The 22,622-nt window shown below is 45.1% G+C and overlaps 1 protein-coding gene across 1 annotated transcript in view; it reads left to right on the top strand.

The window, feature by feature from the left end:
• The first annotated feature begins 4,686 nt into the window (after nucleotides 1–4,686).
• Nucleotides 4,687–22,622, top strand: part of ACHE (acetylcholinesterase (Cartwright blood group)) — a 45,397-nt gene continuing 27,461 nt past the window's right edge. The window contains exon 1 of the mRNA XM_040415135.1: nucleotides 4,687–4,883. The gene's annotated coding sequence lies outside the window, so the exon portion shown is untranslated. The remainder of the gene's footprint in view (nucleotides 4,884–22,622) is intronic.

The following is a 22,622-nucleotide window of genomic DNA, read 5'->3' as shown; positions in this document are numbered from 1 at the left end:
AGCTTTTAAATTGCACATTACTTGTACTAGACTGTGGCTATGATAAAGGATGTTTTTCCTGTTTTAGTACGCGTGTCGCAGCAAATAGCTCCGCCCAGTGCTCACATCTACACACCCCAGTCCCCTTGGGGCCCCCACACAGAAGTTATATCTACAGTAGTATACCCCACATTGTGTCCCTCTTTTAGTAGTATCACCTGGAAATAAAATTCCCCAAAAAAACTGTAAATACTTACCTGGGCATTCTCCCGATGATCAGAGCACATCCTGTGCTCCCCAGCAGGCACGATCCGGTCAAACAGGGCCCTGCTGGGCTGATTTCCAGGCCTACACTTTCCTCCTACATGGCCCAACAGCACAATGTAAGTGTGACCACATCGTGCCTGCTTGGGGACGCCGGCAGCTGAAGCAGGGAGCGCAGATTGCATCCTAAGGACACAGAGACAGTTGAGAGCTGGACTGCCTCCCGGAACCGCAGGACAGCCACTGACATCCAGGATGGTTGGAAGGTATGCCTTTGTGGAGATGCTGCAATAAAGAAGAAACTACTTTTATGAGATCGCCCTGCAGTGCTGAAGCTTTCTTCTTTTATGTGGTCTGCAGACTCAAGACAAGAGGAACTATCCGGCTTCTTCTATGTGTTCTGCAGACCCAAAAACAGAGGAACTATCCAGCTTCTTCTATGTGTTCTGCAGACCCAAGAAGAGAGGAACTATCCAGCTTCTTCTATGTGTTCTGCAGACCTAAGAAGAGAGGGATAGTCCACCTTCTTCTATGTGTTCTGCAGACTCAAGAAGAGAGGGATTGTCCACCTTCTTCTATGTGTTCTGCAGACTCAAGAAGAGAGGGACCATACAGCTTCTTCTATGTGTTCTGAAGACCCAAGAAGAGAGGAACTATCCAGCTTCTTCTGTGTGTTCTTCAGACTTAAGAAGAGAGGGATTGTCCACCTTCTTCTATGTGTTCTGCAGACTCAAGAAGAGAGGGACCATCCAGCTTCTTCTATGTGTTCTGCAGACCCAAGAAGAGAGGAACTATCCAGCTTCTTCTAGGTGTTCTTCAGACCTAAGAAGAGAGGGATTGTCCACCTTCTTCTATGTGTTCTGCAGACTCAAGAAGAGAGGGAACATCCAGCTTCTTCTCTTCCTTTGTGCAGATGAGACGCCTCCGCTTAAAGTGGCTGAGCTGACTAATTATTTTTTAGCCCGCAGGAGACAAAATACATCTGTGGTTTCCAAAAACGAGTTCAGATTTTGATTCATCTGACCACAGTTTTCTATTTTAAATGAGCTTTGGCCCAGGAAGATGGCAGTGTTTCTGGATCATGTTGACATACGGCTTCTTCTTTGCATGATGAAGAAGTTGTGTTCACAACAATGATTTCTAGAAGTGTTCCTGAGCCCATGCAGTGATTTCCAGTGCCTGTTTTTAATGCGGTGCCTCCTGAGGGCCTGTAGATCACGAGCATCTAACACTGCCCGTTGGCCTTGTCCCTTGGATTTCTCCAGATTCTCTGAATCTTTTGATGATATTATGTACTGTAGATGGTGGGATGTTCAAAGTCATCACAATTTTACAATGAGTAACATTTTTCTGAAATTCTTTCGCCGTGTTTTTTTTTGCAGATTGGTGAACCTCTGCTCATTTCTCTGCCCCTCTAACACACTCCAGTCATTCATACCCAATGTCCCGAGTTTTTGGGGAATTTGGGGTTGTATCATTCCTGGATGCCATCAAACAGGAAGAGGAGGTGTCCGATAAGGGTGTGTTTTTGCACTTTGTGTGCGTACAGTAAGTGCATGAGAGACCTGCTGAAAGCAAGAGCAGAGGCTCTAATTCCTGGGAAAGGTAGTGCTCTGGGACTACTCCAGGACCCTCAGAGGTGCCAGAGCCTCAACATACAAGAGGCTGTGATTAAAGGGGTTTCTGAGACTTTTATGCAGATGACTTATCCTCTAGTTAGGTCATCACTGTCTGATCGGTTGGGGTCCAACACCAGAAAACTGGCAAAAATGCATTGATAAATCTCCTGCTTCTCTTCTATTTCAAAACTGCCTGCCTCCAGCCACCACTAGGGGGAGCTCAGTGCATAGGAATTAATACAACTACCATGAAAGCTGTAATATTCTCTTAGCATAGAGGCGGCTGAATGAAAAAGCAGTGTTTTCACACAGGGAAGAGAAGAACAAGTTCCCCGGGCCTCTTTTGCAGGTACTCTACTGCGCCTGGCATTACAGTGGTGGCCAGAGAAGCTTCTACTCTAGATACTCTATTATCTCCTAGTTTGTTCCAACATGGCTGCCTACAGCACATCAGAATTTGTAGTCCATCCAGGAGAATGTACACTTTAGGGTACGACCACACGGCGTGGTTTTGATGCGGTCACAGGGTCAGACTAGTCCACCAGAGGATCTTCTGATGGGCCCAGGTCTAGGAGAAAACGGAGCTGCCTTTAGAGATAATCCTTGACCACTGGGGTCTATTTCTATGATTCAAAACTTATGAGCCATTATCGATGATACAAGGGTTGGGCCCCGAGAATAATTTCCTCTGGTGGGCCCCAGGAACCACCAGTCCCACACTGTGCAGTCATGATGCAGTTAGGGACCACAACATCTCATTTTCCTGTAGAAGTCAATGGGAAAATAGGTCTCTGGGTGTCAGACCGCTACCGATCAGATACTGATGATCTATCCTGAAGGCCCCTTTAAGGCCTAGACAGGGCAAGTAGGGCGTAGCGTCCTCTAGTCCCATAGCGGCAGAGAAGGTTTGGACAGAAGCGGTCAGTCATCTTGGTTGCTACCTGATCAGGTGGGAACAGCCAGAGCTATAAGAACCCTATTTACTGTATATACCCTAGTCGAGGCCAAGTGGCTTGTTGGTAGCACCCCCCCCATGTGCTAGTATCCAGCACCTGGGTCAAATGCCCTGCCACCGTCTATCTACCACATCTGTGTGCGTCCACTGCTCCAAGTCCTCCATAAATCAGTCAATTTAACATTAAAGGGGCGGTCTGGTGGTCCCCCCCTATCTCACAGGGACAGCAGTTCAGGATCCTCATCTATTAGGGTCCATTCACATATATTCACGCATATCGTGTGTGTTTTGCGGATCCACGGATCCGCAAAACACGGACACTGGCAATGTGCGTTCCGCATTTTGCGGACCGCACATTGCCGGCACTAATAGAATATGCCTATTATTGTCCGCAATCGCGGACAAGAATAGACCATGTTCTATTTTTTTCGGGAGCGGAAATGCGGACCCGGAAGTGCGGGTCCGCATATCGTGTGGCCCCACAGAAATGAATGGGTCCGCAATTCCGTTCCGCAAAATGCTGAACAGAATTGCGGACATGTGAATGGAGCCTTAATGTAAGGAACAACCACAAAGGAGCCGTCTCTGTGCGCTGTGGGCTGATTTCAGTGGGTGTAATACCTCATTTGCCCTGTGGTGGTGCTGTAGGGATAGTGAACACTCGCTCACAGATCAGAGGCGATCACTGGGGATCACAGTGACGGCGAACCTTTAAGGGACTGGGCGCCCAAACTGCAACCCAAAACCTACTTCATTATCTCAAAGTGCCAACAAGACGATTTAACCTGAATACTGAGAAATACCCTCCAAGTGTAGCTGTGGGGGCTTAGCATAGGCTCCAGTAAAATGAATGCCCCTGTTGGCGCCCCCTAGTATTAAAAATGTCCCATTAGTGACCCCCAGTATTAATAATGCCCCAGTAGTGGCCCCCAGTATTAATAAGGCCCCAATTATTGGCCCTCAGTATTAATAATTCCCCATGAGTGGCCCCCAGTATTACTAAGGCCCCCATTAGTGTCCCCCAGTATTACTAAGGTCCCCATTAGTGGCCCCTAGTATTAATAAGGCCCCCATTAGTGGCCCCCACTATTAATATTGCCCCATTAGTGGCCCCCTCAGTATTAATAGGGCCCCCATTAGTGGCCTCTAGTATTATTAATGCCCCAGTAGTGGCCCCCAGTATTAATAGGGTCCCTATTAAAATGAATGTCCCTATTAGTGCCCCCTAGTACTATTTTTCCTCTATTAGTGGCCCCCAGTATTAATAATGCCCCCATTAGTGGCCCCCAGTATTAATAATGCCCCCAATAGTGGCCCCCAGTATTAATAGGGCCCTCATTAGTGGCCTCCAGTATTACTAATGCCCCCCAGTAGTGGCCCCCAGTATTAATTAGTGCCCCCCAGTACTATTTTCCTCTATTAGTGGCCCCCAATATTAATAGGGCCCTCATTAGTGGCCTCCATTATTACTAATGCCCCATTAGTGGGCCCCCAGTATTATTATTGCCCCCTTCCCCCCTCTGGCGCACCTGCCACCGCTGCCCTATCATAACCCTAATTGTTGAGGAACAAGAAGAAAGGATTCAGTCCCCGTGGAGAACCCCTGTAAGTCCTGCTACAGGACTGCGCCGGAGGGGCCCTCAGGTAGACAGGACGTAGCTGTACCGGCGGAGCACAGCACCGAGGACACCTGGGACGTCTGGATCCACTGCAGGACACTTCACTCAGAGATCCCCCTACTTTCCCAAGGGAGTTGGTACAGTCCGAAAGTTTCTGATTGGCCGGAAAAGTTAGAGAAGTTTGTGTGAGCGGCAGAGCTGGTCAGCCGGATGGCGGCGGAGGAGGAGGCTGCCCCCGTGTGGGGGATGGGCTGGGGGACACCGGGGCCCTGCATGTAAGGTGAGAGGGGACCACTCAGCCTCTGCTGCTGCAGAACCTCTTCTCAGCGAGGAAGTTGCATGTCTGTCACTGTGTGAAGGAGGTGCCAAGGAGGAGGAAGTAAGGGACATAAGAAATGTGGATGAGGGGTCACTATCCTGCCAGCATCCAATAATCCGGAAATTCTGATAATCCAGCATTTATTTCCAACATAAACCTCTATAGTAATAGTGAGAAGGAGACCGGACTACAGGAATAGGGAACTTCTCGTAATCCGGCATCCAGTAATCCAGACATTCTGATAATCCAGCATTTATTTACAACATAAACCTGTATAGTAATAGTGAGGAGGATGCCGGACTACAGGAATAGGGAACTTCCACTAATCCGGCATCCAATAATCCAGAAATTCTCATAATCCAGCAGCTGTTTCCAACATAAACCTGTATAGTAATAGTAAGAAGGAGACCGGACTACAGGAATAGGGAACTTCTTATAATCCGGCATCCAATAATCCAGAAATTCTGGTAATCCAGCATTTATTCCCAACATAAACCTGTATAGTAATAGTAAGAAGGAGACCAGACTACAGGAATAGAGAACTTCCTTTAATCCGGCATCCAATAATCCAGAGATTTTGATAATCTCCCTCTAACATAAACCTAGTAATAGTTAAAATAAAACCAGACTATGGAAATAATTAGTGAACGTCCTTTAATCCAGCATCCAATAATCCAGAAATTCTGATAATCCGGCACATTATTGCAACATAAACCTGTATGATAATAGTGAATATAAAACTGTTTTAAGGAAGAGTGAACTTCCATTAATCCAGAAATTCTGATAATCCACCACTTGTTTCCGACATAAACCTGTGTGATTATAGTGAGAACGAGACCGGTCTACAGGACTAGGGAACTTCCTTTAATCCGGCAACCAATAATCCAGAGATTTTAATAGTCCCCTCCAACATAAACCTGTAGAGTAATAGTGAAAATAAGACCGGACTAAAGGAATAGTCAATCTCCTTTAATTCAGAAATTCCGATAATCCAGCACTTGTTTCCGACATAAACCTGTGTGATTATAGTGAGAATGAGACCGGTCTACAGGACTAGGGAACTTCCTTTAATCCGGCAACCAATAATCCAGAGATTTTAATAGTCCCCTCCAACATAAACCTGTACAGTAATAGTGAAAATAAGACCGGACTAAAGGAATAGTCAATCTCCTTTAATCCAGAAATTCCGATAATCCAGCACTTGTTTCCGACATAAACCTGTGTGATTATAGTGAGAATGAGACCGGTCTACAGGACTAGGGAACTTCCTTTAATCCGGCAACCAATAATCCAGAGATTTTAATAGTCCCCTCCAACATAAACCTGTAGAGTAATAGTGAAAATAAGACCGGACTAAAGGAATAGTCAATCTCCTTTAATTCAGAAATTCCGATAATCCAGCACTTGTTTCCGACATAAACCTGTGTGATTATAGTGAGAATGAGACCGGTCTACAGGACTAGGGAACTTCCTTTAATCCGGCAACCAATAATCCAGAGATTTTAATAGTCCCCTCCAACATAAACCTGTACAGTAATAGTGAAAATAAGACCGGACTAAAGGAATAGTCAATCTCCTTTAATCCAGAAATTCCGATAATCCAGCACTTGCTTCCAACAAAAACTTGTATGATAATCTTCCATTTCCCAAGCCCAAGCCCAGGTCCGTATTAAAGGAATCCTAAACTTCTTTTCATCTGGACAGTCCGGCGTCTCACGCCCCCGATCCTCATATCCTGTTGGTATGGACCCATAAATCGCTGTTAATATTGGATTATAGGACCTTTATACAGCTGTTTACAGTATATTGAAAGCTGCAGGTAGTGTTACACACTGCTTTACTCAGCAGATGGCGCCATTGAGCACCGCATCAAACTCCTCCCACTGTAGAAAGGAGTCCTGTCGGGAGACACATTCAGAATAATGGCAATGCTGCATAGAATATTATACTACAAAACTGACATGACTCTGCTGCTCCCGGGCGATGGCTGCGCCAATGGTATTAAAATGAGGTGCGGGTGGAGGTGCCCTTTAAATCGGGTTGTTCTCATCATATGCCCTGTATGAAGTCTTTGGACGAGAAGAGCTTTGTGTATTTATAGATATTTGTTTGGTCAAGCCTCTATGGCAGTGATTAATGCTGATCTGTCATGTGCGGGTTTATTTTCCTTTGTGTTGCTCAGACTTGTGGGAAGATTTCTGTTTTCCATTAATCCTCTGTGTAAGATTTTCGGTGATTTCCAGAAGCTTAAATCATAGGGTTTTGGTCTTGAGCCTCCTGGATTTCTTCTTCTCGTCTATTTCTGAAGTGACTGAGCGTCGACTATTCCTGTGCATTAGACGGTTAGAACCGTGAGGTTAACTGTTACTTGCTGTGCCTCGTGTACCAATGTGCATCATAACCGCCCTTCGTTTGCACGCACTGTACCTTTAAGAGTTCACTTCTGGTAGTGTTGCACGGTATTTGCAGCGCAGCAGCAGACGGTACAGTGTGACAGCCTGCAGATGACATGTGCACACTGATTCTCCTGAGGGTGAGAAAGGCCCTGGAGAATACTAGTGCTGTGACCGGAGGCCAAGGGGCCCCAACAAGGCCATTAAGAGCAGTTTCTTTTGGAGTCTAACAGACTGCAACCAATGTGCGGTGTGCCCTCAGAGAGACTGCAACCAATGTGCGGTGTGCCCTCTAAGAGAGACTGCAACCAATGTGCGGTGTGCCCTCTAAGAGAGACTGCAACCAATGTGCGGTGTGCCCTCTAAGAGAGACTGCAACCAATGTGCGGTGTGCCCTCTAAGAGAGACTGCAACCAATGTGCGGTGTGCCCTCTAAGAGAGACTGCAACCAATGTGCGGTGTGCCCTCTCTAATCTCTCTATCTAATCTCTCTCAACCTTTTTTTCATCTCTCTGTCTAATCCCTCACCTGCAGACACGTGGAGACTACAACCAGTATGTTATGTGGCCTCCATGAGTCTGTGTCCCCTGATGAGTGACAAGACTGCAACCAATACTCTGTGTGCCCTCAAAGAAAGATATTAACAGCAATCCAGAGGATTAAGGACTGAATGTATCATCACAACACCAGGGTGCTGGAGGGTGCACACTGATGACGGGGTGCTGGAGGGTGCACACTGATGACGGGGTGCTGGAGGGTGCACACTGATGACGGGGTGCTGGAGGGTGCACACTGATGACGGGGTGCTGGAGGGTGCACACTGATGACGGGGTGCTGGAGGGTGCACACTGGTGACGGGGTGCTGGAGGGTGCACACTAGTGACGGGGTGCTGGAGGGTGCACACTGGTGACGGGGTGCTGGAGGGTGCACACTGGTGACGGGGTGCTGGAGGGTGCACACTGGTGACGGGGTGCTGGAGGGTGCACACTGATGACGGGGTGCTGGAGGGTGCACACTGATGACGGGGTGCTGGAGGGTGCACACTGGTGACGGGGTGCTGGAGGGTGCACACTGATGATAGTGTGCTGGAGGGTGCACAGTGATGACGGGGTGCTGGAGGGTGCACACTGATGACGGGGTGCTGGAGGGTGCACACTGATGATAGTGTGCTGGAGGGTGCACACTGGTGACGGGGTGCTGGAGGGTGCACACTGGTGACGGGGTGCTGGAGGGTGCACACTGGTGACGGGGTGCTGGAGGGTGCACACTGGTGACGGGGTGCTGGAGGGTGCACACTGGTGACGGGGTGCTGGAGGGTGCACACTGGTGACGGGGTGCTGGAGGGTGCACACTGGTGACGGGGTGCTGGAGGGTGCACACTGGTGACGGGGTGCTGGAGGGTGCACACTGGGGACGGGGTGCTGGAGGGTGCACACTGGGGACGGGGTGCTGGAGGGTGCACACTGGGGACGGGGTGCTGGAAGGTGCACACTGGGGACGGGGTGCTGGAGGGTGCACACTGGCGACGGGGTGCTGGAGGGTGCACACTGGCGACGGGGTGCTGGAGGGTGCACACTGGCGACGGGGTGCTGGAGGGTGCACACTGGCGACGGGGTGCTGGAGGGTGCACACTGGCGACGGGGTGCTGGAGGGTGCACACTGGCGACGGGGTGCTGGAGGGTGCACACTGGCGACGGGGTGCTGGAGGGTGCACACTGGTGAGGTCTCATTGGCTGGACAGTCAGGTTGATCGGACATAGCCAGATGCCATCATTGACTTTGGTGGGAGCCCATGTGATGTTCTGACGCGGTTCAATCCTAATTCCATATGGAGGGGCTGCTCCTGATAATTAGTCAGTGGGATTTTGGAGAGGTGCCTTGTGATTTTGGGGCCCGGCCCGGCGTCTGCCTCTATATGATGGCTGCCTCTATGACTTATCACTAGCCTTTCTTTATCTGTAATCAATGAGTTAGTTTTGGCCCGGCCGTGTGTGCGGAGGGTGTTGTATACAAATACAGTTGTGTATACGGTATATATGCTGTGGCTGTAGAACAGGTGTGGAGCGTTGTGTTAGCCGTATCCCCCGTGTGGCTCATAGTGTGACCTTCCTGTCCTAAGCCCATTTCATCCTACCCCTTTATAATGGGTCGTGGTTCTCGGGGAGTTTATATATGCTCTGGGATCAAGGCCGAGCAAACGGAACAATACGGATATTTTCTCTCTTTCTCTGCCATCTTGGTGCGGTGCCAGTGCAGCATTCAGCATTCTGAGAAATGTAACTTCTTCTTCTGCTCCTCATCCTTCCTCTCAAAGCTTGCAGTCACAGAAAACTGCAGCTGCACCTCCACACATGAAGCTGGAAGCGTACCTGATCTTTCAAATTAAGTTTACATAATGGCTGTTCATCTTTGTACAATCATAACTGTAAAGGAACAGTTATATTTAGGCTTTTTCAGCCATATTATTCCCTCTTTCAACTGCACAGCTAGATGCATTTCTCTCACAAGCGGGAATGCCTTTCTTCTGTAGGATCTGCCAGCACTGTACTGCTGTGATACCCTTTCCCTTACTTTCCACTATGTTTGTTTTTAACTCCGAAGCTCACAGAACAGATAAAGAGGAGGACATCACCCTTCCTCTCAGCTGTCCTCTGTGTATTTGTTACTGAGGATGGATCTTGCCTGACAACAGGCGGTGGATGAAAGTGAGACCCCTAGTGGCCATGACATTACAGCTTTTTTTTCAGGTGGGTGCAGGAAGATACATTTTTTAAATGGAGTGATTCTAAATTTTCTAGTTACACCTCTATCTATTAAATGAGATAATGTGAAAGTCCAGGGACCTTAGAAGGGTAGAGATGATGGTGATATGGCTACATGCTGGAGACATTAGAGGACTTTATGGTGGCATTATGAGGTTGACAATCTGTACGTATATAGGAACAGTTGTGTCTTGCATGTTTTGGAATGTTTTTTGAGGAACGCCGGCACCCCCTTATGTGTAGAAATGTTTCGGATATTGGACAAGGTTCCTTAAGTGATCAGAACCTTGACCTTCACTTCATTTTGATGTGATATATCTGACTGATGTTTCTCTAAAGTGCACACACAAAAAATTATTACTACCCGGAAACCATAAACAAGCAGGATAGTTTCTGTTGATGGATCCTATTATGGTGATATTCTATTCCAATAGTCTTCGTAACACATCTGTAGTTGCACCTATCTTCCTTCAGAAGTAGCCAAGTGTCCAAGGTTCAGTTAATCAGGTTCCTTCCACAATTTCCCAAAATTTTGTGGCATCCCTTTTTGATGATGAAAAGCATCTTGGCGAACTGAAGGAGTTATACATCTCCTACTTTTCCTTCTCTCTTTACTTTTTTCTTTCCCTTATCCCACTCTTCTTCTTCCTCCTCCACATCCGTCTTCTCTCTTGCCTTGTCTTCTTCCTCCTTCTTGTACGCTTCCTTTTCTTCCTCCTACTGCTTGTACTTTACCATCTCATTCTCCCAGTTCTTTTTCTTCTCCTCTTTATACTTATTTTCTTTCTCTCTTCCCTCCTTCGTCTCCCTTTTCTTGTCCTTTTTCCCTTTTGCTTCTAAATTCTTTCCTTTTTTCCTTTTTCTTCTTTTTTCCTTTTCCTTCTCCATATTTTCCTTATCTGTTACCTCCTGCTTTTCTGCTTCTCCTTTTCCTTCTCCCTTTCTTCTCCTTCAGCTTCACCTCTTCCATCTGCTCTGTATTATTTTCGTTTTCCTATTCATTCTTTTTCTCTCTTTTGCTTCACATTCATTGTGAAGTCTTTCTTCTCCTTTTCCTCTTTCATCCTCTTAATTTCACCTTTTCCTGTTTTCTTCCCAATCTGTTCCCTTTCACCCCTTACCTATACCTTCTCTTCTCTTCCCTTTTCATCTTTTTCTCATTTTCTTCCCTCTTCTCTTAATCCTCATTTTCATGTTCTTTTCCTTCCCCTCTTCACCCTCCTTATCTTTCCTTTTCCTGTTTTACTTCTCAATCTTTTCTATTCCACCCTTTTCCAACACCTCCTCTTCTTCTTTTTCCTTTTCTTCCTCCCATTTCTTCCCTCTTCTCTTCATCCTTGTTTGCTTCTTCTTGTCCTTCTCCTCTTTCTTTTGCTCATTGTTCTCCTTTTTATCTACTTCCTTCTACTTTGTATTTTCCTTCTTACTTTTTTCTGTTGGATTTTCCATCGTCCTCCCCTTTTCCTCTTCCACTACTGGTCATAGTGTGGGTTCCTCCACAGTACGTGTTCCACCTCTTAGACCCTATGTACACATAGGCTTATCTTAGCAGCAGTTATATTAGAATATGTTTTTTCTTGAATGTATTTGGCTTTTTATGGTGGTTTTACCAGTGATAATCTGCGTGAACCTCCATACACATGGCTCAGTGATGGTCTGGGCTTAGGAGTCCGGACCATCAGCAGCAGGCGTCGGCGGGATGTTACCCCGGCCGCTAGCTATAGAGTCACCCTTAGTATAAAATGATCACGTTATTTTTCCAGTATAGTTGCTACTAGAGTTGTTGCGATACCAAAATTTTGATTCGGTTTCGATACCATAAAAAAGTATTGCGATACTCGATACCATTCGATACCACGCGAAAAAAAGAAAACAAAAAAGCCACGTGCATCCCGCATTTTAAAAAATGGCGAATCGCGCAGATTTTTTAAAAATATTTTAATAGTTTGGACTTTTCGGACGTGGCGATGTTTATTTATTGTTTATATATTTTATGAGTAAAATTGGGAAAGGGGGTGATTTATACGTAATATTATTTATTTATTTTTACAGTTTATTTAAAAACTATTTTGGGATCTTCTAATCCCTTGTCCTAATCACCCTGATAGAGCTCTATCAGGGTGAGTAGGACCTCACACTCTCCCTGCTGCCCTTGGCATTGTGCACACAGCAGCAGGGAGGTTACCATGGCAGACAGGGTTAAGTAGCATCCTGGCTGCCATGGTAACCGATCGGAGCCCCAGGATTACACTGCTGGGGCTCCGATCAGAAGCCACTGCCACCAATGAGGATGAGCGGAGGTGCCCTTTGGCCACTGCCACCAGGATTATAATACTGAAGGGGAGGGTGCACTGCGCCACCAATGATGATTAACCCTTATTACAGGAGGCGAGCACTGTCAGCAGATCAGCGGCAGTTAACCCCTCAGGTGCCGCACCTGAGGGGTTAACTGCCGCTGATCGCAGCTCCCTGTCAGAGGCAGGATGTCGGCTGTGCGATTCTGCTGCCGGCACCCGCCTCCTGTATTAAAAGTTAAAGACCACCTTATATGGGTCCAAACTTTAAGTATTAGGCTACACAGAGCGGCGCCCAGAGATGTCCCAGCACTTACTATTATTCCTGGGCGCCTCTCCATTCGCCCGCTGTGCCCCATTACTGTCTCCTGCTCCGTATGCTAATTACTATCGGAGCAATGGGGAGGAGACATCAGCTTCTCTAGTGGGCGTTCCTTCTCCCCTGGCTGTAGCGCTGTCCAATCGCAGCGCAGGGAGAAGGAACGCCCACTAGAGAAGCTGATGTCTCCTCCCCATTGCTCCGATAGTAATTAGCATACTGAGCAGGAGACAATAATGGGGCACAGGCGCACAGCGGGCGAACGTAGCGGCGCCTAGGAATAATAGTAAGTGCTGGGACATCTCTGGGCGCCGCTCTTTGTATCCTAATACTTAAAGTTCGGACCCATATAAGGTGGTCTTTAACTTTTAATACAGGAGGCAGGTGCCGGCAGCAGAATCGCATAGCCGACATCCTGCCTCTGACAGGGAGCTGCGATCAGTGGCAGTTAACCCCTCAGGTGCGGCACCTGAGGGGTTAACTGCCGCTGATCTGCTGCCAATGCCCGCCGGACCCATGAAAAGTCCTATCATTGGTGGCGCAGTGCACTCGCCCCTCCTCCGCCCCTCTCTCCCCATTGGTGTCAGCAGCAGCACAGGGAGAGGGAGAGACTGCTTCCTTCTCCCCTGTGCTGCTGAGAGTACATGAGCGCGCCAACAGCAGCGCGCTCATGTTCAGAGATACTAGACTGCGCAGCAGCGCAGGCCAGTATTGAAAAAATGAAAATCCCGGTATCGTATCGATTGGGTATCGAAATTTCGATACCCGCAACAACCCTAGTTGCTGCGAATGACTTATGGTGATCCAATTCGGAGAAACGGAATCAGTGCGGAGACTACTGGTGACAAAGTAGAGGGTACGTTACCAAGTGCCAAGTAGGGCGACCACATGGGTTACGATAAGTCATCATTTATGGACTGATTTATGGGCCTTCTGTGGAATATACGCCCTGTGGAGTAAAGCGGGTGACATGCCCCATTTGAATGGGAGCTGTGTAATACTTGACTTCCCCTGTGGGGGCACTGCAGAAAAACTGAAGACTTTCTTTCAGGTTTCCATAGATTACAGCTGATCGGTGGGGATCGCAGCAGATAAGACACTTTAGGATAATCTTCCTACTACGGGAGAACCCTTTGAATGGACAGTGTCCGAAGTGGGGGCTCCCTCCTGTAATGGATGTGGTCAAGAAATAGACAAGCCCTTTAAGCGTCCCTCTATGTCCATCTGAAATATTAGTAGCTACATTTCGAATGCACACCCATGTTGACTTTGAGGAGTTGCCCAGAATGGCTGGGCTCTTCGGGTCATACAATAAACCTGCACCATCCATGCTCGGTCGATGCAAACTTCAAAGTCGCCGCAAATCAGGGTGTGTTCTGGTGGATCTGAGCTGCTAAACGTGGTGTGGGACATACATGAAGAGTTCTACATTGCTGGACGTGAGAAAAGCGTGGGCAGAAGCGTGCACCCCATTTTTCTGCAGACACATACACAGTGCATGCTAGGATTCCCGTATAACCCCATGCACGCCTTGCAAGGCATGCTGGTCCTCCACCAGGAGCCGCGCTCCCGTGATTGGCAGGGCCTTGAGATTTTAGTGCCAGGAAGCTTGTCTGCAATGCTCTCTGGACTTGCATTATTCTTTCTTATATTGCAGAGAGGTAATCTGCAGTGCACTATGGTGCGGGTTTATTTTTTTTGCTGCCAGTCCTCAGGAATGACCCCTGCATTGCAGCTTCGGTAATAATTCCTCCACTTGGAGGTGAGCTCATTTGCAGAGCACTTTATTAGATTACTGCAGCAGAGAGCGGCCTTGTTGTGTGGCGTGGGGGAGGCTGGAAGAAAAGATGCAGGCCGTATAGTGAACGGTTTGATGCACATAGATAAATGAGGATGTCTATCAGCGGAGGGGGGGGGTGCTGTGCTACGGACGCCCCATGTCTCCATGTAGATATGGAATTCTGAAAACTGCTGCTCCCTGTAATAAGACAGATACAGGATTAGGGGCTATAATGTCTGAACAGTTCTTATAAACAGACACCAATACTGGCGGCAAATGGAAGATGTGTGAAAGGGAGGGTCATAGACCTATATACAACACATATACATAAAACACATACATAGTATATACAGCACATATATATATATATATATATATATATATATATATATATACAGTACAGACCAAAAGTTTGGACACACCTTCTCATTCAAAGAGTTTTCTTTATTTTCATGACTATGAAAATTGTAGATTCACACTGAAGGCATCAAAACTATGAATTAACACATGTGGAATTATATACATAACAAACAAGTGTGAAACAACTGAAAATATGTCATATTCTAGGTTCTTCAAAGTTGCCACCTTTTGCTTTGATTACTGCTTTGCACACTCTTGGCATTCTCTTGATGAGCTTCAAGAGGTAGTCCCCTGAAATGGTCTTCCAACAGTCTTGAAGGAGTTCCCAGAGATGCTTAGCACTTGTTGGCCCTTTTGCCTTCACTCTGCGGTCCAGCTCACCCCAAACCATCTCCATTGGGTTCAGGTCCGGTGACTGTGGAGGCCAGGTCATCTGGCGCAGCACCCCATCACTCTCCTTAATGGTCAAATAGCCCTTACTTTCAAAGTTTTCCCAATTTTTCGGCTGACTGACTGACCTTCATTTCTTAAAGTAATGATGGCCACTCGTTTTTCTTTACTTAGCTGCTTTTTTTCTTGCCATAATACAAATTCTAACAGTCTATTCAGTAGGACTATCAGCTGTGTATCCACCTGACTTCTCCTCAACGCAACTGATGGTCCCAACCCATTTATAAGGCAAGAAATCCCACTTATTAAACCTGACAGGGCACACCTGTGAAGTGAAAACCATTTCAGGGGACTACCTCTTGAAGCTCATCAAGAGAATGCCAAGAGTGTGCAAAGCAGTAATCAAAGCAAAAGGTGGCTACTTTGAAGAACCTAGAATATGACATATTTTCAGTTGTTTCACACTTGTTTGTTATGTATATAATTCCACATGTGTTAATTCATAGTTTTGATGCCTTCATAGTCATGAAAATAAAGAAAACTCTTTGAATGAGAAGGTGTGTCCAAACTTTTGGTCTGACTCTGTACTGTATATATATACATATATACATAAAACACATACATATATATAACACATATACATAAAACACATATAGTATATAAATGTCATGTTCAGGTGTGGGAGGGAAACACCACACCGAACATAGGAGGGAAAGGGGTGAGGGAATCAGGCCTGGAAACTAGGGAAAGGAGATGGACACCTCCTAGTAAAACCCTAATCAGTCCTGACTAAGGGCTCATGCACACTACCGTATGTATTTTGCGGTCTGAAAAAGAACGGATCCGCAAAAAATACGGATGACCTCCGTGTGCATTCCGTATGAACAGACCCCAGAGGTAGGTGAGCTCATACACTGGACACCTAGTGTCCTAACTCACCCTATAGGACCCTGGTACTAATGTCAGGACGGAGACACCCTGTTCCTCCAAAAGGAAGGACGAACAGGAGTCTCCTTCAGGCCTTAATACAAATGACAGGGAAATGCAACACACAAAATAACCCCAAACAAAATACAAAAGGTAAAGGAAACACTTAACCCTTTCAGTACCGGGCCAGAGCTCTATTAGGGTGAATAGGACAAGGGATTAAATGATCCCAGGTTGTAGCCCCTAAGGGGGGAAATAGTTATTAAATAAAAAGTAAAAAATAAAAGAAAAAGTTTAAAAAAGAAAAAACTAAATATTAAGTATAAATCACCCCCTTTCCCAATTTTACATATAAAAGATATGACCAATAAAAAAATAAACATATTACATATCGACACGTCCGAAAAGTCCAAACTATTAAAATTATATTTTTTAAAAGTCCTATGTGGTAAATACCGTAATACAGTGGTCCCCAACCTTTTTTGCACCAAGGACCAGTTTCATGCAAGACAATTTTCCCAGGGACCGGGTGGGGGGGAAGGGGGCGGGGGTTCTGGGGTGGGGCTTAGGGGTGCTAGTCGGCGCTGACTGATTCACGCGCATAACAAAACACAAGGTGCATAATAAAATATATAACACTATATAAACTGACTATGGTCTCTGCTGCACCTGGTCTCTGCTGCACCTGGTCTCTGCTGCACTGGTCTCTGCTGCACTGGTCTCTGCTGCATCGGACCGTATTTTTCGCCCTATAAGACGCACCTAGGTTTTAGAGGAGAACAATAAGAAAAAAATATTTTCCATTACACCTCAAGTCAGACCAGCAATCAGACCTCAGATCAGACCCCCAATGCCTCAGATCAGCCCCCCATGTCGGCCATCTATCAGCCCCCCATGTCGGCCATCAGGCCTTATGTCAGCCCCCAGCGTAAATAAAATAAAACACTTACCTCTCCTGCTCCTGGACGCCACCGCTCCTCACCATCGCGATCCTTTTCATCCTGACGGCTGTGTATCGCAGCGCACAGTGTGAGGTCACAGAGCGCGCTCACGCTGTGCGCAGCAGCCCTGCACAGCCGAGCCGAGGACCAGGAAGCGGTGAGTACAGATCCTTCACCGCTTCCTGGTCCTCCTGTACTAATGAAGCGCTTCCAATATGGAAGCGCTTCATTTGTACCGCATTAAAGACGGCCCTGATTGCCGTGGCCCGGCAAACAATCTTCCACGGCCCGGTCCTGGGGGCGCTGCCCAGCGGTTGGGGACCGCTGCCGTAACAGAATAAAATAAAAACTGCGCGATTCGCCTTTTTTCTTGTCACCTTATACCCCTCAAAAAATAAGATCGGACTGTTCTATTATGGGCTGGACGTTACATAAAATGCGGAATGTCCGCAGCTTTTTTTGGTGTTTTATTTTTTTCGCATGGTATCGAGTATCGCAATACTTTTTTATGGTATCGAAACTGAATCAAAATTTTGGTATTGAATTTGGTACCATTTTGGGGGTACATAAGACTTTTTGATCACTTGGTATTACACTTTTTGTGAGGCAAAGTGACCAGAAAATGGCTTTTTTGATACTTATATATTTTTTATTTTATTTTTTACTGCGTTTTTTATGGGTGGATTATGTGATATTTTTATAGAGCCGGTCGATATGGACGCGGCAATACCTAATATGTCTACTTTACTTTTCTTTTTTTCCCTATTTTTTTTCCTTTATTTTGAGAAAAGGATTTTTTATTTTTTTTTGTCCCACTCTGGGAATTCAACTTTTGGGGTCTGATACCTGTTACAATGCATTACAATACTTCTGTATTGTAAGGCATTGGCTGTAAGTGTATTACACAGTGTAATACACTTACAGCTTCCTGCCTATGAGATCCATTGAGTCCCCGTCACAGCAGCGCGGGGACCCGATGGCCACCCCGCACCCGGCAGGATACCGTACGTGCCGCGGTCAGCACTGACCGTGGCAGTGCAAGGGTTAATGCGCCGGGCCCCTGCAGCTGATTGGGCAGGCGCAGCTCCTGTGCTGGGATTTCTGTCCATGTACGGCGCTGGTATCCTACGGGTTAACTTCAAGTGGCTATGGCAGCACCAGGAACTCAGCCGAGATCCACACACCAGCTATCCACAACTCCAACAGAAGATATAAACTGCACAGCATTGTGGGAAAAACAACAATATATAGAGAAGGTTAAATGACCATAATAGCCACACCTGGGGAAAGAAGGTGCGACAAGCACCAGAAACAACACAGACGTCATTTGATCCAAAAGGAAAGCATGTCAGATCTAACCACGTGTTGCCAGTCTCACCGATCTCCTGCCACCTGTCGTGGGAACGTCCGTGACAATATATACATACACATATATACAACACACATATATATATAACAAATATACTTACATATATAACAAATACATAAATATGCATAAAACACATACAGTTGCAAGAAAAAGTATGTGAACCCTTTGGAATGTTATGGATTTCTGCACAAATTGGTCATAAAATGTGATCTGATCTTCATCTAAGTCACAACAATAGACAATCACAGTCTGCTTAAACTAATAACACACAAAGAACTAAATGTTACCATGTTTTTATTGAACACACCATGTAAACATTCACAGTGCAGGTGGAAAAAGTATGTGAACCCTTGGATTTAATAACTGGTTGAACCTCCTTTGGCAGCAATAACTTCAACCAAACGTTTCCTGTAGTTGCAGATCAGACGTGCACAACGGTCAGGAGTAATTCTTGACCATTCCTCTTTACAGAACTGTTTCAGTTCAGCAATATTCTTGGGATGTCTGGTGTGAATCGCTTTCTTGAGGTCATGCCACAGCAATCAAGGCGTATTTTCTTCTGTTTAGGCCATTCTGTTGTTGATTTACGTCTATGCTTTGGGTCGTTGTCCTGTTGCAGCACCCATCTTCTGTTGAGCTTCAGCTGGTGGACAGATGGCCTTAAGTTCTCCTACAAAAGGTCTTGATAAACTTGGGAATTCATTTTTCCTTTGATGATAGCAATCCGTCCAGACCCCGACGCAGCAAAGCAGCCCCAAACCATGATGCCCCCACCACCATACTTCACAGTTGGGATGAGTTATTATTATTATTATTTATTTATTTATTTATTTTTTAAAACCATCATTTTTATTTTATTATGATTTTTGATAGTAATCACATACAATGTGTGTTGATATATAATAGAATTATGCAAAAACATATCTGATACATATCAGGTAATTATGATCTTCTAGTAGTAGATATGAGATGATGTTAGAAACATATGTACATCTATCAAGGTATCATTTTCCTTTTATATCCGATTATAGGTCATAAGTTATGATTAATAGCTAAACAAAACATACTGGAAACTCCCTCCCCCCACCCCCCTTTTCCTGTTTATCTTACTCCTTGCCCGCCTAGCATCCAAGATTGCCTTTTGTTCTTAATGTAATATCTTAAGTTCTGTTACTTTTTTTTCCCCAAATATACATGTTATTTAGAAAAAAGTGTGTACCAAGGATCTGATGGTTCCAATTTTAGAAACCACTCCATGTACTTGAAAGGTCGTACAATTTCCTGGATCTCCTCTGTCTTAAGGAAATTTGAAATATATGGTCTCCATCTTCCAAAGAAAGATTTGGTGGATTTTAGATTTGCAGTATTCAGCTTCTGATTTCTCCAATATTAAACATCTTGTGGTCATTTGAAATGACTCCAGAAATGTGTGGGGTACTTGAGTTTAGCCAGTGCTTTAACAAACTCCTTTTTGGCCGCTAGCAAAATCACGTGAAACACTGGTGGAAACTTCACTTTACATGTTTCTCTCGGTGTATGAAATAAAAATAAAATCTGGTCTAAGGGAAGTGTTATAGGAGTTTTAGTTTCAATCAAAACTAGAAGAGAGTTCCAAAATAATTTTACCTTCGGACAAGCCCATAGACCATGTGTCATATCTGCGTTTGGCATTTCGGGCAATGCATTATTTTATTTTCATCAATTTTCGCGGGATTTCTAGGAACATGGAATCCATATATCGCTCTGTGTATAACTTTGAATTGCGTCTCCTTTCCATAATTAATTTCTTATACTATATCCCTCCAATATATCATCTGGTATGGACAGTTTCGGGAACTCCTTGCGCCAACCTCTCTAGAGTTTTTGAATATCTGCGTGTCTAATTAGGATCGGCAGTGTTTGCATAGGATATAGTAATTTGCCGAAACTCATCATTTTCAGAAGATGGCATGCGACCTAAAAATGAGAACGGTAAGTTTACCCATGATTTGAGCTCAGTTATAATTTTGATGAATATTGGAGGGTAATTAAGGGAATATAAGGATTCCGAAGTTTTGCCAATACGTATCCCTAGGTATTTTATGAAGAGTGGCGCAATAGAAACTGGGGTATCTCTCTTAAAGCAGTTTTGTTGAGAGTTTGGGCCGGGGACAAATGTAGTATTTCGCATTTGGTTAAGTTTACTTTGAAGCCGGATAATTTCTCGAAGCGTGATAATAGTTCGAAAACTGATGGAAGTTCTAATTGAGGTTGTGACAAGAATATAAGCAGATCATCTGCGACTAGGGCATGCGAAAGAGCGAGATTTCCTATTTTGATCCCTGGGATTGAATCAGATTTCGCAATCTGTTTGGAAAGCAGTTCCAGGGCCAGATTGAAGAGTAGGGGTGACAATGGGCACCCTTGTCTTATACCCTTCTGCAAGTTGAAGGGCTGTGATAAATGACCTGGAATAGCAATCCTAGCTGTAGGGGTGTTATATAAAGAGGAAATATATGTCCTAAAGTGGCCTGTAAATCCCATGGCATCTAATACCTTGTTGAGCCATACCCAACTAACATTGTCAAATGCGTTCTCCGCATCTATTGCGAGTAAAGCAGGGGATGGATGAAGATGCAGTGATAATTTGATGGGATCTAGAATTGCCAGTACCTTTCTTATGTTGTATACTGCCGATCTACCCTTAATGAAACCTGTCTGATGTTCTGACACAATTTTGGGCATTATCACTAATAATCTGTCTGCCATTATCTTTGAAAGGTATTTAAGATCGTTGTCAATTAGCGAGATCGGGCGATATGATGACGGCAAGGTATTATCTCTGCCTGGCTTCGGTAAAACTTTTATATAGGCTGTGTTCATATGTGAAGGTATCGAGAGTCCCTGTAAAATTTGGTTATAGAAAGATGTGAGAATTGGGGAAACTTTGGGCTAATATTTTGTAGAATTCATTTGTATATCCATCCGGACCTGGGGCTTTACCGTTTTTCAAGTTACGTATGACGTTTAGGACTTCTTCTTCCGTAATGGGCCGGTTTAATATCGCCAAATCTTCCTCTGTAACTCGCGTCAAAGACGTTAAATATTGACGTGAATCTATCCTTTGTTCATCTGGGGTGTTAGTGGTATAAATTTATATTTCCACTATCTCCTTTGGGTTGTGACATGCTTTTCCTTGGGGATTTTTTAGAGTGGAAATCATCGAAGTGTGTTTCTGTCCCTTTGCTAAGGAAGCTAGGAGTTTACCCGATTTATTCCCAAATTTGAAAAGATGGGCTTCTCTCTTCAAACCATAAAACTCCTCTTTTTGTTTTAGCCGACTTTCCTATTCTGACTTTGTTGCTACCCACTGTTGTATGGGTATGTTTGAAACTGGGTATAAGCACTTTGCAGTGCTTTCGATAAATCTTTATTTGGATGGATTTTTTTTTTTAAGCCTCTAGTGTATGCCAGTATCTGGGGATCACAACTTTGTGAGTTAGTGTCCCAATACTCAATACACCAGTGTAAGAGCTTCTCAGAAAATTGCTCATTTTTTGATAAGTCAGATGGAAATCTCCATAAAAAATCGATACCTTTCTTAACGGAGTCTAGGAGGTCTAATATGACTGGAGAGTGATCGGAGATGACCAAATCCCCTATGTCTATGGCAGCTATTTTCCGTAATGTTTCTTCTGAAACTAAGAAATAGTCAAGCCTCGACCAAGAATTGTGTGACGAGAAGAAATGTGTGAACTCCCTCCTTTCTGGATTAAAGTTACGCCATACATCAATCAATCCCAAACACGACAGTACTGTCTGCATTGTTTTGTCTCTGTCTGGGAGCTATAATTTTGTTCATGCTTGAGCAGCGATCTTCTGCATGTGACATAACCGTATTCATATCCCCTGCAACGATTTTGTTAGCTATCATATCTTTGAGTAACATCTCCCTTAACTCTCCAAAAAACTCAGTATTGGTGTCATTTGGACCATAAACATTATATATGCTCCAAGACTCCAACGATGAGCTTCGAAGTATGTGTAACAAACGTCCCTCCTTAAATTCTAAGTGTTGAACCTTCATATGGGGGAGCTTTTTATGTATTAAGATTAAGACCCCACCTTTTTTCCCCTGCTGTTGGAGAGCCCATAACCCTGCCCACCCATACCCTTTGCAAACGAGCATAATCTTCTGCATGAAGATGTGTTACCTGTAATAAAGCGATATATCCGCCCCAAGTCTCTTTAGATGTCTCAATATCATCAATCGTTTCTGTGGAGATTTCAGGCCCTTTACATTTCACGTGATAAACCTCAACATTTTACAAGCTCCTTAGGACATTTGTATA

This window comes from Bufo bufo, chromosome 1 (assembly GCF_905171765.1).
Source record: "Bufo bufo chromosome 1, aBufBuf1.1, whole genome shotgun sequence".
NCBI classification, from domain to species: domain Eukaryota; kingdom Metazoa; phylum Chordata; class Amphibia; order Anura; family Bufonidae; genus Bufo; species Bufo bufo.
This window is presented reverse-complemented; position numbering and strand designations above follow the sequence as displayed.